Here is an 18,144-nt window from a genome sequence, read left to right on the forward strand (position 1 = left end):
TACTTGAGGTAGAAATCTATAGATTTCTAAATTCTATAATATTGTCTCAATTTAGGAAAGTACTTAAATCCATTAAACTTTAAAAAAGTTTGATTTCATGATTAACTTCGTTAAAGCTTGGTACTGAACTGAAGCACTAACCTGAATGGCACAGAGGAGTCTCAGTTTAATTATTTCACAACATCTATCATATTTAAACTTGTGCTTAGTTTAAGATGCTGCTTCATTTGACAACAGGAACCAATGGTGACAAATGAGTCACCTACATAGTGAGTCTGTTCTATACAGCAAAGAAACAGAACATACCTTAAAGCTGATTTTTCACAAGTGGTCACATATCATCTCTCAGACACAGGCAAAGAGATGTAGAAGGACTCACTTGAAATAAAAACTCCCTATTATGTTAAATTTTCCCTTTCCAAACCCAAATTTGATGAAAACACACTTAAAGTCACATCACACAATATACTGTGACACTTGACTGACCAATTCTGTATAGTCAGCAAAATATATTTTCAAGGGTATTAGCTGGGGCTATAGTTTTGCAGTTGTTTGTGTTTTTGCGTTATAAATCAGGTTTAAGGTCTAGGCTTATCTCCCTTGTACCAGCTCAGCAATGCAAAGCCAGAAGAAGGCTGCCTTTACGGACACCAGTGACAAGAGGTGTCCCTCAGGGGTCTGTACTGGGACCAGTACTGTTTAACATCTTCATCAATGACATAGACAGTGGGATCAAGTGCACTGTCAGCAATTTTATGGATGACGTCAAGATGAGTGATGCAGTTGGCACGTCTGAGGGATGGGATGCCATCCAGTGGGATCTGGACAAGCTTGAGGAGTGGGGCCATGTGAACCTTACGAGGTTCAACAAGGCAACCTGGGTCGGGGCAATCCCCAGTATCAACACAGGCTGGGGGTGAAAGGATTGAGAGCAGCCCTCTCAAGAAGGACTTGGGGGTACTGGTGGATGAAAGATTGGACATGAGCTGACAATGTGCACTTACAGCCCAGAAGGCCACTTTTACCTTGGGCTGCATTAAAAGAAGTGTGGTCAGTAGGTTGAAGGAGGTGATTCTGTCCCTCTACTCTGCTTTGGTGAGACCCTGCCTGGAGTCCTGTGTCCAGCTCTGGAGCCCTCATTACAGGAAAGACATGGACCTGTTAGAGAGGGTCCAGAGGAGGCCACCAAGATGATCAGAGGGATGGAACACTTCTCCTCTGAGGACAGGCTGAGAGAGTTGAGGTTGTTCAGCCTGGAGAAGGGAAGTGTCTAGGGACACATTATTGTGGGCTTTTAGTACTTAAAAGGGGCCTATAAGAAAGATGGGACAGACTTTTTAGCAGAGCCTGTTACAATAGGAGAAGGGGTAATGGTTTTAAATTAAAGGAGGGGAGATTCAGGCTAGACATGAAGAATAAATTTTTTACAATGAGTGTGATGAAATACTGCAACAGATTGCCCAGAGATGTATTAGATGCCCCATCCCTAGAAACGTTCAAGGACAGTGTGGATAAGGCTCTGAGCAACCTGATCTAATTGAAGCTGTTCCAGATCATTGTAGGGGGATTGGACTAGATGACCTTTAGAGGTCCTTTCCAACCCAAACTGTTCTATGATTTGACAATTTTGTGTACCACTGCTGCAGCCTTTGGGCACAGGAGACCACAATGCTTACATGTGGACTCTTGTACTAATTTTTCCTGGACAGATAAAGGCATTCAGGAGTAGGGAAAGTGTGTGCTGATTCCAGAGTGCACATCTGTCTTTCTGAAGGGTTGATTTAGCCAGTGGCATGTAAAAAAGCTCTTAAAACAGCAAAGAGAAGTTTTACAGTAATAGTATTTTTTTCATCAAGTGAACAAACAAATAATTCATAAAAGAAAAAAAAAGATATGGAGTTTCTTCAACATATTTTCAGGATTTCTTTGAGGAATGAAACTAATGAACTGGACACAATTTGGAGAGTGTGCAACTGACTTTAATTAAAAATGACATGCAGCCTTAAGAGGGGACACAAAGTCAAATCTGATAACTGAATACTAGTTCTGAATTATCAACTTCTTTTTTTTTTTTTTGTTTTTTTTTTTTTTTAAGATTAAAGATCTCAATACTTTCACAGTTAAAGCAAAGAGTAATGTCCAAATCTTCAAAGTGCCTTGGAAGGCTTGGGAGGCTGATCCTTTTAAAGGTCATTTAAATCGCACAGCTAAAATCCTGGACCTGTCTTTGAAAATATGATTAGGTCAAGGGAGAATGGTGCAGATAAAAAGAGCACTTAGACTGAGCTGTTCCTTTTAAATGTCACTTGAAGGTTTTTTTACACGCCCACCTCTTGTCTTGGTACTTTGTTTCATTCCTTGTACACTTCTGCCTCTCAAATAATAAACATCTTGAAAGTCCTGGCAAGAAAACTTGAGACAGATAAACCATCCATTAAAATTAAGTGGAATGCTTTGATTTTTTGCCTAGAGGGGAGGAGGAATCAAGCTCTTTTCTGTATCAGAAAAAGGTTTACAGGTAAAAAAGAAAATTAAGAAGGATGCCTCTGGCTATGCACCCTGTCATTTCAGGTACCTTCCGACACCCACAGATGTTGGTCCTCACAAGTGAAGCAGTGAGATTTTTCCTCAGACAGAAGCCCCCACCTTTCTAGCACAGACAGTCATCTGGCTAAAGTTATAAAGAACAGCACAACTATCCCTTCTCCTGGGCCCCAGCTCTATTTTACAGGCATGCACTTAGGCTAGAAACAGTCCAGTAGACTTGCACGATATCAATACTGGTCATTGTGTTAATCTTGTAAATGTGAAAAACAATTACTTGTAAACAAATATGAAATGAAGTTTGGGGGTCTAAAGGGAAGAATGAAAGTAGAAAGTTTACTGTGTTCTGGGACAGGTTTAGGCAAAAAATTTTCTAGTCTCTCTCTGTGCTTTGCACCAGCTACATGTTTTTGTTTTCTTGGCTGAGATAGCTGTCCTTGGTCTGGTGTTTTTTATTCAGGATTAATTTGATTAATTTGTGCTAGTGATGGGAAAGAAGGCGTTGATGACTTAATATAAATTTACATTGTATAATTTACTTTGTATAGTATTTTAAAAATAATTTTGTATAGCTGTATATGTGTGTGTGCAAGAAAATATATATATCAAACACTGAAAAATTTTTCAGGGAAGGAATGAAGACTACGCTAGCACTGCCATAAACTCAGCTTTCTAGAATTTGCCTAGATTGCAGTTGTTTGAAGGTAGCTGACATTTGTAACAACCACAAATTGCAATCATTTGATTGTTCTCAGGTATTGTCTAGGGGTTACATTTGGAGTTCTTGGGCCTATTGCCGGTGGAAATGTGCCATATCCAGGAGCTTGAAAAAATATAAGCTACAGAAATAGCTTGTTGGCTCACTGGATGACCCAAGGGACAAACCCAAGTGAACGTGCCTAGTTAACTCTTTGATCACAAGACTGTGGGTGCCTCTCAAAGCCTGATTTCAAGTCCATTGACATCAAAACTGAAGTAGCCAGGCTTTCCATAACCAAATAATGACACGCCTTGAGCAGCTAGAACTGCGTTAATTATTTTCATGGAGCAGGAAAAGGGGCTCCCCAAGGATCTGTTGACAGCACCGAGCCGAGTGTGAGCTGCACCTGGAATGGCTGGAGTCTGAAATCAGGTGCTGTTTATTAGCATTCCCTCATCAAAATGAGCTTACAGGAGAGTCATTTATTTTGTTTATATTAAACAGTCAACAAGGAAAAGAAGAAAATACGCTGTTCTGTCGGTCAAAATATTACTTATTACTCTAATAAGCACTTAACTCTTTTTGAGAGCAACATGGGCAGATGAGGGATTTTTTCTGCAGTGCTTTAAGTCATTCACTTGATTTGTTGCCATTTACTGCAGTTGTGTAATGGCTATAAAACTGGAAAAAAACATAAAACATAAAAGAAAGGTGTTGAAGTCAGCCTTAAGGTACTAAATTCCTGACAGCAGCTTGTAAAGTAGTGGAGATTTAGGTGCTGTAAGATGACGCTGGAGGTTGTGATAGGTGACAGAAGGTGCTGAAGTGATGAGGCTATGATAAACGGGAATTATGCAACTCTTAAAAGAGGACCTGGGCACCTCCTGATCCTTGCTCATTCCTGGGGGTATCAATGTTTTACAGAACGTTTTCATTTGACATGAATGGTCTTCAAACATCTAAAACTCCTGTTTCATGTATGCCCAGAAATACACTTAAATTCAGTGTGAGGCCTGATCTGATAGACATTTACAGAGCACTTCTGCCAAAGACTGAAAACATTGAAACTCATACAAAATATAGATGGTTTCCTTAAATATAAAAAGTAAAAAGAAAAAAAACAACAACCCATATGTTGTCTTTTTTTTTAATTTTTTCAGTGTGGTCTTAGTGCTGGGGTTCTTGAGGCTGACCACAGATCTGTTGTGTAGACAGCAAGGAGCTGAGCTGGGCATCAGGAAAGCACTCTGCATCACATATGTTTTAAAATGCCTGGTACATCCCACATTCAGTAGTTGCATTCCAGTGAGGCATAAGTTAAGGAAGCAGGAGAACCTGGTTCAGTCCCTCTCCCTCAGACCAAAGAGATTCAGAGCTTTCATTTCATCTCTCAGGAAGACTTCTCTGCTCACCTGGTTAGAGGACACACAGCAACAAAGTGCTCTTACTATTGGATCTAATCCAGCACAGACCAGGCAATTTAAAATGCACAGCTCCAAAGAATGAGGTTCACTAAGACTAGTATATTCAGAGGTATTCAGACTAATGCTTATTTGGTGTTTGCAGAGGCCCCTGCTCCATGGATTATTTTGCTCTGAAAAGCCTGAGATTGCCTGTTAGACATTCAAAACAAAACTATATCTACATATATAACTAAAATACATCTAAGGAAGATGACAGAAACTGTCTGTCTCTTCTGAATGACAGGTGAAAATGGGAATGATCAGTGACATTTAAAGGTGAGAAATCAAAAAGGGGCAATAGGAAATAGTTTTCACAGCATAGGGGCTAGACTGCCAAGTCTGTTGCCAACCACAGAAATTGCAATCAAAACTTGGTTATCATAACACTCTCAGAAGAGAGAGGAAACCTTGTGCACTGATATGCAACCTACAGTCCAGTTAACATTAGCTGAAGTCCCTCATTACTGAACTCTGGTACCTTAGACTATGTTGTTTGCCACCACAAGAGGCTGGATACTAGGCTAGGTAGGACTGTGACTGTAATGCAGGGTGGTCTTGCCTCTACTCCATTAAAATTCCATCTACTGCTGTTATTATAATTCACTGGTGAACTATTTATACATCTATACATATATATTTCAACATATAAATAGAATAGACTACTTTTATTGTGTCTTGATTCTTGAATTAATGAAAAGCACAATGCAGGCTGTAGTCAAATGCCAGGAATGAGGGGAGAGGGAGTTATAACAGGTATATGAAGTGGATAAAGAAAGATATAAACTTTCTGCTTGCTCCCAGTAGCATATTTGAATGTAGCTAGTGATTTCTGTTTCACTACTAGGAGTTACTATGCAAGCTTGGCTTTAAATGGTCCTGTTAAAGTCACTCTTTCCACAGGTTGCTGCCCTTCCTGGTGCACAGACCAGGGCAAGGCTTCTCTCTGATCCTGCATGGACTCTTCCTGGTTCCATCAGAAGAGACTGGGATAGAAACAGCTATAGCTGAAACTCCTAGCAGATGAGGGCTAATGTATATGCCACATGTTTTTAATATGCAAGTAGATGCATCTTATACTGCTTTAACTCTCAGTAGTGAGTGTAGCAGCTCAGCTACCCAAATGGAGCTTTGTGTCCTGTAGGCAGAGGTGAAATTCTGAAGATTTTTGCATGATTCAACATCTCATTTTGGTCACTGAACATAGAATGAATTTCCCTCAGTCCCACTTATCAGATGTTGCTCATATTCCTTGGCTGTGTCACGTTTCTAAATTTACTTAGAAAGGGGAAAGGGGAAAGGGTCCTGTGGGTCCTGGTGGACAGCAGGGTGACCATGAGCCAGCACTGTGCCCTTGTGGCCAGGAAGGCCAATGGCATCCTGGGGTGTATTAGAAGGGGGATGGTTAGTAGGTCGAGAGAGGTTCTCCTCCCCCCTACTCTGCCCTGGTGAGACCACACCTGGAATAGTGTCCAGTTCTGGGCCCCTCAGTTCCAGAAGGACAGGGAACTGCTGGAGAGAGTCCAGCGCAGAGCCACAAAGATGATTAAGGGAGTGGAGCATCTCCATTATGAGGAAAGGCTGAGGGAGCTGGGGCTCTTTAGCTTGGAGAAGAGGAGACTGAGGAGTGACCTCATTCATGTTTATAAATATATAAAGGGTGAGTGTCATGAAGATGGAGCCAGGCTCTTCTCAGTGACAACCAGTGATAAGACAAGGGGCAACGGGTGCAAACTGGAACATAGGAGGTTCCACTGAAATATGAGAAGAAACTTCTTCACAGTGAGGGTGACAGAACACTGGAACAGGCTGCCCAGGGAGGTTGTGGAGTCTTCTTCTCTGGAGACATTCAAAACCTGCCTGGACACATTCCTGTGTAGCCTCACCTAGGTGTTCCTGCTCCGGCAGGGGGATTGGACTAGATGATCCTTTGAGGTCCCTTCCAAATCCTAACATTCTGTGATTCTGTGATTTATGTAACTATTTTCAATTGCTGTTAACTGCCAATTAGCAATGCCTCATAATAAGTTTGTTCAGATCAAAGGACATTATGTTATTTACATGAGTGAAAAAACACTGGAAATTTGGGACAGCTTCTTTTTGTAGGACATATCCACCTACCATCATATTTGATCCTACTGCAGATACACATACCCATGCATAAAGAACTAATGCATACAGCATTGCTTAACAGCCTCCTCTAAAGCCTACCAAAGTCAGTGACAGTTTCTCCTGTGGCTTTAGTGGGCTGTGGATTAAGTTTCGAGTGCCAGCAGTTACTCAAGTTACATATAAGTGCTGGAGCAAGGCCCTTAGTAATATGAATGTTGGTTATTGAGGCCAGAGTTAGGTCTCAGGCTGCCTGCTGAATAATTGAGGTAGAAAAGTGAACTGAAGTCAAGGAGCAAACTTCTGCTTAGAGGACATTACAGTGGGGGAATGGGAGGATGAAAGTGGAAGTCTGCACAGTATTTTCAACATTAGAGACTGATATTTGACTTTTTACATTTTTTACAGGCAGTTTGTCATCCAGTTTCTGAAAAAAAAATTTCTTTTCCATAGACTAAGCAAAATGACAGTATCAGCAATGCAATATATCCATTAGTGCTATTCATTGCATTCAATTTACTGAATCCTTTACGAAAATCTCCCTGACAAAATCCAGTCTGTAAAAATCACCTTTTCTAAATATTATATTTACTGTATAGCAATACCAGAAGGACAATTTAATAGTAAAAGTTATACAGAGAATGATGGTCATTTTTAGCTGATATCTCTAAAGCCAAAGACATTTTATCACCATTTTAATTTATGATTATGGAGTGGCTTAAGAAACTAAACCTAATTCATGATCTGGTTGAGAATTACTACAAATATATTCCATTACCCTCTGTCACCTATGGTCATACTGGTGCTCATAATATGTCATTTAAAAAAAAAAAACAACACAAAGTCCTCCCTGCCCTGAGGCATCACAGTGGTTCAGCTAAAAGCCAGAAGACCCTAGAAGTACAGAATTAAGACAAATGTAACAGAATGACCTCAGTGGCATCTCAGATGATTCACTCTTCTAGTGAAGATACGAAAATAATATTTTATATAACAATATCAGAACATGGAGTAAAACAGTGAATCATTTCTTGGGTAGATGAGCTCACACACTAGAGAGGGTCTTTGTTACTAGTTTTTCTTTTAAATTAATACCTGCTTCTTTTCCTTTTGCAGCGGTATATGGCACTTAGAAAACTATATCCATCCACATCAATAAACTGTTTAGGTTCAGACAATTGAAGCAATATAGGAAGCAGGGAATGGGGAGGATCAATTCCAAAGCCAGCAAGGCTCGGACAGTGGAGATAAGTGAATCTAAGTTACTTATCCTGGCTGAAATAAATTAGCCCAGACGAAGAGATTTGTGCTGAATTGAAGAGGGCAGTGTGCAATGGTGGGACCAGAGGGAAGCAATTTTAAGCCTCCATCCTGCCAGCTGCTTTACATGGGTGGTCCCTAAGCATGCCTGGTATGTAATTAACCTGAATCCCTGGGTAGCATCTGTGCCACACTCACTGGTATTGCATGCTGCCATTTCACTCTGGCTTCCCTGCAGGTCTGACAAATGAATGTTGTGTTACAATTATGGCAGCCTGAAACCTGCCCTATGTTTTTCTGCCTTTCTTTAAAAATAAGGAACACTCTTTTCCATTAGCTGCCAATTAAAAAAAAAACCAAACTACTTTAGAATTAAAAAAAACAAAAAACAAAAAACCCAAAAACCAAAACCAAAACCAAAACCAACAAACAAAAACAAAAAAAACAAACAAAAAAACCCTAGACTGGCTCCAACTGTAAAACACTTGCCTCTATCCATGAAAAGCAGTGTCTAAAGTGGAAGGAACACAGATTTGCACCCAACAATGCTTGTTATGTATAACATAATTTCATCACATTCTTTGAAATCTACTAGATCTTTGATCTGGCAGGTTTCTTAACTGATAATCAGTTTTCACTGTATAGCTAGTGTTACCATACTCAGGTGCTTCTAGTTTAGTGCTTAACTGTACCAGAATGTTAGTCTTGCCAGACACAGTGCAGGGAGACACTTGCTTCTGCATGAAGTCCCAGTGACTACAGTCAGTGGTCAATGGGCATCAGTCTGTTGACTTAGAACTGAGCAGGACCTAATGTTATGCACAGACAATTGTTTGCGGAAAAACGCCAGGACTCTTACCTTTCCAGATGAAACAGACTTCCTAAGCCAGGAGGGTTATTTTACTGGTCGTTAGCTGTCATAAAATATTCTCTCAGGCTGAAAACACACTGTATATACTGTACAATGTTGACTTTATTGAATTATGGCTTCACTGGTTGTATTACCATTTTAAGTACATTTACCATCTTTTCTTAATTTAAAATGAGTCTGTTTCTCATAGCAATGCTGACAGATTGGTTGGCATCATGAAAGTGTTTGATATGTTATCATGAAATCCTGTGACTTGTGAAATGGTGTGATTTAACCTACAGTTACCTATGCCAATTTCAGTGAGGTCTGATTGACAAGAGGCACTTGTGCAAAAAGTGAGATATTTCTAACTAGAAGCACTGTAAAAACAGTAAAACAATGACAGTGGGCACCATGCTGTCACCTTCACTGTTTTGGCTTTATCTTCTTAATACTTAAGTTACTGGGAAATTTACTTCTTTGTCAGGGAAGTGTCATGAGGCATATCATCTTGGTAAACTCTTTTTCCAAAACATGCTTTGCAGTGTCATAAATGTGTCTTGGCTGTGCAGCATGGGACAATGGGATTTTCTTGCTGGGAGCTCAGGAGGAACCTTCCTGGAGGACCCTAAGACTATGCAGGGAAGAGGTCAGGTTTGCAGACTAAAGCTTGTTGTCTGGTAATGCTATGTTTAATGTTGGCTTGAATCGTTTTGACTGGAATCAGACTCACAAAGATAATTTCCAGATGCTGGACCCGATTTTTTTCTACTACTCCAAAGTTGGGAGAAAGGGGAATCCACTGATCTGCATCCACTGGTTGCTTAAACCAAACAACAAGAAAGAAAGATCAGCCGTCTGGACCTTCCCAAATTTCCTCGGGGACTTATGCATGTACTTTGGCACAGAGGGAGCAGAGTCTGTTTGCATACAACCTGAAAGGCTTGTTCCTAACCAAAGTTGAAGCATTCTGGCATGCTACATCTGCATGGAAGAGAAACAAAGTCCCTCTCAAAGCATGAGATTGCCTATACTGCTTTTACTTGCCTTTCCAAACTATGAGTGTTTTCCATCCAGTATGAGGACATTTTTGTAATTTTCTGATCAGCTGTGGATTTACATCCTATGGTGTGTGTACTATGTGCTGCTCCCTGATGTTGGCTAAGGTCGCAGCCTTCCCAGTGAAGATACCGACTCTGCTGCAGCATGTGTGGAAAGTGTCTGCTTTTGTGAACTGTCTGCTGATCCTGGTGAAGGTAAGTCACGGTGATAGCACAGCACAGAGCTTTCTCCAGTTATTAACCTGTCTTCTTAGAGATGATGATGGGTTATGTCCATGAGGATGGCAAAGCAATGTCAGGGGGCTGGAGCTGGTTTCAAATGAGTTTTCTTTGGTACTGACAACAGCTCTGTGTGACACTTCTGGGTAAATTATGCAGCTGTCTGCAATATATACATACGCTGTAGAACTGGGGCTGTCTTTTTGCCTGGTTTTCTCTTATTAATATTCCTCCTGCAATAATTCCTTCCTCCTCCCCACTTACATATCATTTTGCTTTTTTTTTCTTTTCCGAAGGAAGAAGCATTTTGTTCAATTTTGTGCTACTGAAAATGGAACAGTCTTATTTTTCCAAACGTTATTCTTTTTCTCTTCCTATCCTAGGATTTTTTGGTCATACTTTAAGAAAGATTCATGCCTTCTGAGAAAGGAATGACTGGAGTTTGAGGTATTTTCCCTGTTTTTTCTTTTAGTCTTTCAAGGAAGAGAGTGGTCTTATAAACTAAGCATATCCCATTATGGCTGGCTGAAACGTATAGTTGTTTCCTGGTAGTTTAAGAAGCTAAAATAAAAGGCTCAAGAATCCTCATCTGGCTTTGATTGAAATATCGTTTCTTGAGAAACTGTGGAAATACTCTATTTTAAATCACGTCTGTAATGAAAGAGATCATATCAACTACAAGCTTTTGTAATTTTGTAGAATCTGCACATCAAAACCAATTCTACATTGGTTCTTCTTCCCTTTTTTTTTTTTTTCCTCCTGCCATAGCCATTTGCTATTATGATATGACACTTTCCTTGTCTGTTTTGCATGTTGATTTAGTTAAGAATGACTGTTACTCTCTTGGATGCTGTCCGCATAATTAATGTCTCCGATCAGTCTCTAGCAGAAGGAAGAAAATCTTTTCTATCTCTGATAGAAATGGTTGAGTGGCCCTCTGGGGCCAATTAGATCACCAAATGGCAGTGGCATCCTGGAAGAAACCACCATGGTGCATTTTCATCATTCTTTTCAGCTGAGCAGGTTGGAGGATAGAAGGGAGGGAGAGGGAAGGAAAATGTCAGGGTCTCTGATCAGAGCAATAAATTGCCATATAGACCACATCTTATTTCCCAGTTGGAGGTGCTGACATGACATCTCTCACTTTTTCAACCTCATTTCTTTCTGGCTAAGTAAATACATTTTACCACTGTCTTGAAAGTGCAGTGTCTCAATGACAGTCTGAATCTATACCATTTAATTCTAGCATTTCCTGTGTCTCTTGACAGCAAGCAGACAGAAAATGCAGCTTGGGCTAAATTACATTTCTGGCCAATTTCAGTTGTAGTGCTTTTTAATCAGAACATTTGAGATAGCATCCAGGGCTGTAGTCAAATGGTTTAGGGTTTTCTTTTCTCATTCAAAAATGTAATACTGTTTAAGAGTGTGACATTTTGTATAACATTACTGTTATTCCTGGCTTTAGTGATAAGACATTTAGTAGAATTATCAGGTATTTCAACAAAGTCTTAACATTCAAAACCATTTAAAATTTTAAGTTGGATCCTGAAACCATCTGTATAGTATGGTAGTAATAATCTTTAAGTACAATAAGTTTGTAAGTGATATGCATGTCATGCTGTTAAAATGAACGTCTGTGTTGCCTTGACATTTATAAATGCTAAAACCTTTTCTTTACCTTGCTATTCAATTCACAGCAGGAGACATTATTTAAAACTCTAACCTTCTCATGCTTATAGATTATTGCTTAATTTTATTAGTCATCTTTTTATAAAAAGAACCTCATAGTCGTCAACATTTCTCCAGTGTCAAGGAGCACAATTGTAAGTTGATGCATGATTGCAAGTTATAAGGAGAGTTAGCATGGAGAAACTTAAACACTGTTCTTAAATATCAGCTTAGGAAATGTGTCAATAGAAAAGAGAGATGGCATTTCATTAAAAGGACAATCCCAGTGTTGTTAGTAACAATCATTTGATTAATTTCCTATCACTTCCTCTTTAATAACACAAATGATCAAGATGCATTTTTTCCAAATTTTTTCAAGATAGGTTGGACAAAAATTATTCTCTAGTCAGCAACATTGCATACTGAAGACCAGGTTGTTTTTCTATATAAAGTGCTACCACTCACACACATGCTGTGCAAGTGTTCATCATACAAGGAAGCATTATACTGAAAGTTAACTGTAATTAACAGTCTACTGGGACACATGGGACATCCTTCACCTCAGAGGACCTGGATTCAATGGAAGATCCCATACAGTCTGTGTGGTTTATCAGTACTTCGTTAGCTGTGAAGCTCTCAGTTATCTGTCTGTGGGGGTTGCCAATCTAGTCTGGTGCAACCTTATTGTTCACCCACTCTTGTCCCTCTTTATCATTCACTTTGCAAGATAGCATAAAGTCAGAAATTTATAGAATTTTTCCTAGAGAAAGGGCCAAATGTGGCAGAATTGCCATGTAACAAGAACGTGCTACAGGTTGTAGAAGAAAAAAGATACTGTGGCTACTTGACAAGACTGTCTTAAATACTGAATCAAACGATTTTGCACACGGTGATTGTGCCTCGCTGTGTGGGATCTCCTCAGGCTCCCTGTCCCCAGTTGCCCAGACTGAGGAACTGGCAGGGAGGGACCTGCTGCCTTCTTACTGAGTCCCCTCAGAGGTGGCTGTGTGTGCTCAGCTCCCATCCTTGCAAAAAACCACAGCATTCAGGCTGCGTGTGAAGGAAACAGGGCTGTGGGATGCGCAGCAGAGCATAATCACAGCTGCATAGATTTTATTTCAGGCTAGTGCAAGTTTCAACCTTTGCAACTGTCCATTAACAGGGATTGAAAATTTGAGAAAAGTAAAAGCTCAAAGAGAAACCTTAAAAGGATTCTTGGGTACAGATGTAGCTCTTAGGGACCAGCAGTTTCGATAAACCTTAACAAAATCTTTCTTCTTTTCCTCTTGCGCTGAATGCAAACAGCATATGTATTGTTAGTAGTTTCTTGCCTGGAACCACAACACTCTAGGGCAGAAAGAGCCTTTGCAGTAGCCCATAGTGGGGATTTCACTGGCTATCCTCACAGATGCAGAGACACACTTGTGGCAACTCTGCCTAAATGCAAGAGACAGCACACAGGAGAAAATTAAATGGTCTTGACACCCCAGCTGTCCTGAAATTTCATTCATGAGATGAGTGGAGAGAATTCATGGCATAAGTTTGTGGTTTCACACTCCTTTTAATGATGAAGTTGAACAAAGTATTTTTGTTGTTGTTGTTTTATTATTATTATTACTATAATAATAATACAACCAAATTTTTGGTTTGGATCTCCCTACAGACAAGTTGCATCAGATCTACCATTGCTTATATAATACATTGTGGCTATAAACCTAAACAATAATCACTTTCAAAACTGCAATCTGGTTTATTGAAAACCATTTTTTTCCATGTTGACTGCTCTTGAAATAGACAGAAATATCACTGAAATAGTTAATCCTGGTATGAATTTTTTCCAGTGTAATAGTTTGGGGGTCAGTTAAAAATCACTGGAAACATAACCTCTTGCACTTCCTGTAAAACACTGAACTCCGGATGATAATCAAGACCTCTAAAAAATTGTGGGCTGCATAAAAATCGCAGATTTTGCAATTTTCTGACTGCTGTGTAATTTTCTGGCACATTTAAATGTGTGTTTGGTTCAATGCCAGGCTTTTTCCTCCCCCAGAAACCCTAAAATTAACTAGGAGCTTTGGGAATTCCATCCGTCAAACAGAGACAGAAGTGTCCAATCAGCCTGCAGGAAGCATGGCTGACCAGTGCTGACCCAAATGCCTTCTGAAATAAGTAAGGTAGGAGACAGAGACAAATGAGGAGAAGTCTAGTAAAGAAAGGAGCAAGAAAAGCTCTGGAAAAAGTCTGAAAAGGCAAACTTGTAAGAGAAAAAAAGCAGCAGAAAAGTAGCAGAAACACTTTGAAGAATGTCCTGTACTTTCCTTATATATATATATTTTTTTTTCTTTTTCTTTTTCTTTTTTTTTTCTTTTTTTCAGTGAACCTTCAGTGGGAGATAAGGAGTGAGAAAATTTGTATGCTAAAAAACTCTAGGGTTTCTTCTCAGAAAGCTAAAGCAGAGTCCACACTTTTTCTGGCTGGGTTAAAGAAGTGCTGAGATGCTTCAGAAATGTATGAGGCATTGAATTTGCACAGTGAATGTTCAGTGAATTTACAGCTGAACTCAGAAAAATTAATGAAAGCTGGGAGATGATGCTTGGATCAAGGAGAGCCTTGATGAGGCACTGTGGAACAGGAAGAGAGCCAGGGCATCCCATGCCAGTGCAGCATCTTAAACACCACATCACCTGTGCCGCACAGCTCATTGTCTTTCTATTCTCATTTACTTACTGTTCACTAAGACCTTTAAGTATTGTGAAGCAACACAAAATGGTTTATGCAGCCTACATTTGTCCCATACACCTACCTAACTTCCTCCTGTTTGATATGCCATCATTCTTAGGAACTGTACCTCAGTCAAAACCAAAAACTCATCAGCACTCTCTGGAGAAATAGCACCTCTTGGCATGTACCACTGTAATGGCTCAGCACCAGTCGCACAAAGCTTACAGCCTTCAGAAGCAGCTTGTTGAAAGTCACAAAGAACAAGGACGTGTTTTAAATTAGGAAGCAAAGGGGTTAAAATTCAGGAGCAGAAGTTTATTGGAAAGGGTCAAGGAACAAATTAAAGAGCCCAGACATATTACATGACTATATGCAGCCTGTGGTCCTGGACTTGGGTGCTTAGAGCAGGACCACTGTCAGGAGTATTTCTTGTTATATCAATGCAGCACTTTTGTACTTGGTATTTGGCCTTAGACATTTAATCTCACATCAGTAAAAACTTAATGTAGAATCACACTGTTCGCAGGTTGAGAAATCACAACAAGGTTTTAGAAAATATGCTTTAGGATTACAGGTGCAAGTGATTTTGAGATTGCTCCAAAAACTGGCTCATTCCTAGTTTAAATCAAAGTTAGTAAGCTGAACAAATCATGAAAGATTTTCTCCATTAATGCTGTCGGATGTGTGGATAAATCCTCTGTTCTCTAGGAATATTTATTCTTTCTGTCAGGACTAGTATGTTCTGAATCAAAAATGCTGTGCTTGTTTAAAACACATGATTGGAAGCTCTACACTAAATACACCACATAATTGCTGTATATGTGCAAGCAAATAAAATGCTCTGTCTTTTCTGGAAATTATGCACTCTCTGGTGTTATAAAAGTTTCTGTCCTCAATGGTAGAATGAAAGGTAGTTCTAAGTAGCTGTGAAAGTCGGTCTGAAGATGGAGCAGTATTTGCCTGAACATCGCCATCAAGAACTTAGAGAACTGAGGCCCTGACAGAAAGAACGCATGGACAATGATTTGGAGAGAGGCCCGAGGAGAAGCATTGTGTTTCACTGTTTTCTCTGATACGGGGGGGCTGCTGCTAACAATGGCTGCTGTGTGGACTTTGCCTGCTGCTTCAGCTAAAACCAGCCCCAGCCTCCTGAAGGCTATTGTTATGAGGGTCTCTTCAACCCAGGGACAATAGCTGCCATTCAGAAGATGTGTTCTCACCTGTAGCCTCAGTTACATGTGTCCCTCACCTGCTCCCCCAAACAATGACCAACGAATCAACCAACATGCCCAGAAGCTCGCCAAGGGTTCTGAGGTCACCCAATGGACCAGAGAAAGACCCCCGAATGCTGAACACGTAAGTGCTGGCAAAAGAAAGAGTGAATCTTTCGAGCCTGCGCAGTATGAACCTGGGTTGCGAAATCAAGGCGGAGACTGGCCTAAAACAATGGGAGCAAGAGAGGGTGAAGAAGCATAAAAGATGAGACCAGAATGGACACTGTGGAAGATCTTCCCACCAGAGGATCCCGAATCACAATGGAGGACCGGCAGGATTCCATGGAACTGGAGACGAGAGGGACGCTTCTGGAACTGGACTGGTGGTAAACACAACCTCATTTCTCATCTTTACTTTCACTTTTTCCCTCGTTTCTTTTCCCTTTTCTTTTTCCTACTCTCTCTCTCTATCACGTGCCACTTTATGGGCAAATTAATAAAGTAACACTGCTTGAATGAATTATGACCCCATGGCATTTTGATCACCTTAATTTTGCACTTTGAGATCAAGGTAAAAGAACCATCACGAGTCCATCATCGAGTGTCCATGAGAGTAGCCTTACAGAAAAACAACACTAAAAATAAACCTAAAAAAAATTAAAACATTTTGAGTTCATAGAATAATAGAATGGCTTGGGTTGGAAGGAACATTCAAGATGACCTTGTTCCAACTCTTCTACCATTGTCAGGGGCATCTTCCACTAGATCAGATTGCTCAAAACCTCATCCAACCTGTTCTTGGACATTTCCAGGGATGGGGCATCCACAGCTTCTCTGGGCAGCCTGTTTCCCTGTCTTGTCATCTCCATATCAAAGTAGACCAAAACATATGTTAAAAACAACAGGCAAGCTTCAAATCCTTTGGGATTCTGAGATTCAAGCACTCATGGTTTGATATACTTATCTTAACACTTTCTCAAATTTGTAAATCCCATGAGGACAAAATCTCATGAGATATTCTGTTATTATGTTTCCAGTTTGGTTAGACATATGGCACAGCATGAACAGCTTTCCTTCCAGTGTTTGGTTTCTGTTACCCAGCCATGAAATACACAGTAAAATGACACTTTCTACAAACTGCAATGCCTAAAAAATAGTTTTATTCTGATGCCAGTTGTGCTTTGAGTCTGATATGGTTTTCTTTTCAAGATGAGAAGACTAATGAATTGTAGCATGTGACATACATAATCCAAGATAGTTCATCTTGATGCTGCACGTTTGTAGAAGATGAAGATTTGTCCCTATGCAAAACAGCTCCTTTCTCTTCCTTCACAAAGTCTTATTCCTAGCTCTGTTGTTTTTAACACAAATGGTTGAAGTTCAACAAATATAGAATTATAGAATCATTTTAGTTGGAAGATACACTCAAGATCATTGAGTCCAACAGTTAATCTAACACTGGCACTAAACCATGTCCCTAAGAATCTTGTCTATAGGTCATTTAAACACCCTCAGGGATGGTGACTCAACCACTTCCTTGGCAGCCTGTTCCAATGCCCGAAAACCCTTTCCATGAAGAAATTTTTCCTAATATCCAATCTGACCCTCCCTTGGCACAACTTGAGGCCATTTCCTCTCACCCTATCACATCCTACTTGGGAGAAGAGACCAACAACCTCTGTGCTACAACCTCCTTTCAGGTAGTTGTAGAGAACAACTAGGTCTCCCCTCAGCCTCCTTTTCTCCAGGCTAAACAGCCTCGGTTCCCCCAGCCTAGATTTGTTCTCTAGACCCTTCACCAGCCTCACTGCCCTTCTCTGAACTCGCTCCAGAACCTCAACTTCTTTCTTGTTGTGAGGGTCCCAAAAGTTAACACAGTATTTGAGGCCTCCCCAGCACCAAGTACAGGGCAAAAATTACTTCCCTAGTGCTGCTGGCCACACTATTCTTGATGCATGCCAGGATGCTGTTGGCCTTTTTGGCTACCTGCGCACACTGCTGAGTCACGTGCAGCTGGCTGTCGACCAAGACCTCCAGGTCCTTTTCTACCAGGCAACTTTCCAATCACTCTTCTCTTAAGCCTCTAGTGTTGTATGGGGTTGTTGTGACCCAAGTTCAGGCACTTGGCCTTGTTGAACTTCATACAACTGGCCTCAGCCCATCAATCCACCTGATACAGATCCCTCTGTAGAGCCTTTCTACCCGCAAGCAGACCAGCATTCTCACCTAACTTGGTGTTGTCTGCAAACTCACTGAGGGTGCACTTGATCCCCTTGTCCAGATCATTGATGAAGTTATTAAACAGAACTGGCCCCAATACTGAACCATGGGGAACACC

This window comes from Nesoenas mayeri (genome assembly GCF_963082525.1).
Source record: "Nesoenas mayeri genome assembly, chromosome: 3".
NCBI classification, from domain to species: Eukaryota; Metazoa; Chordata; class Aves; order Columbiformes; family Columbidae; genus Nesoenas; species Nesoenas mayeri.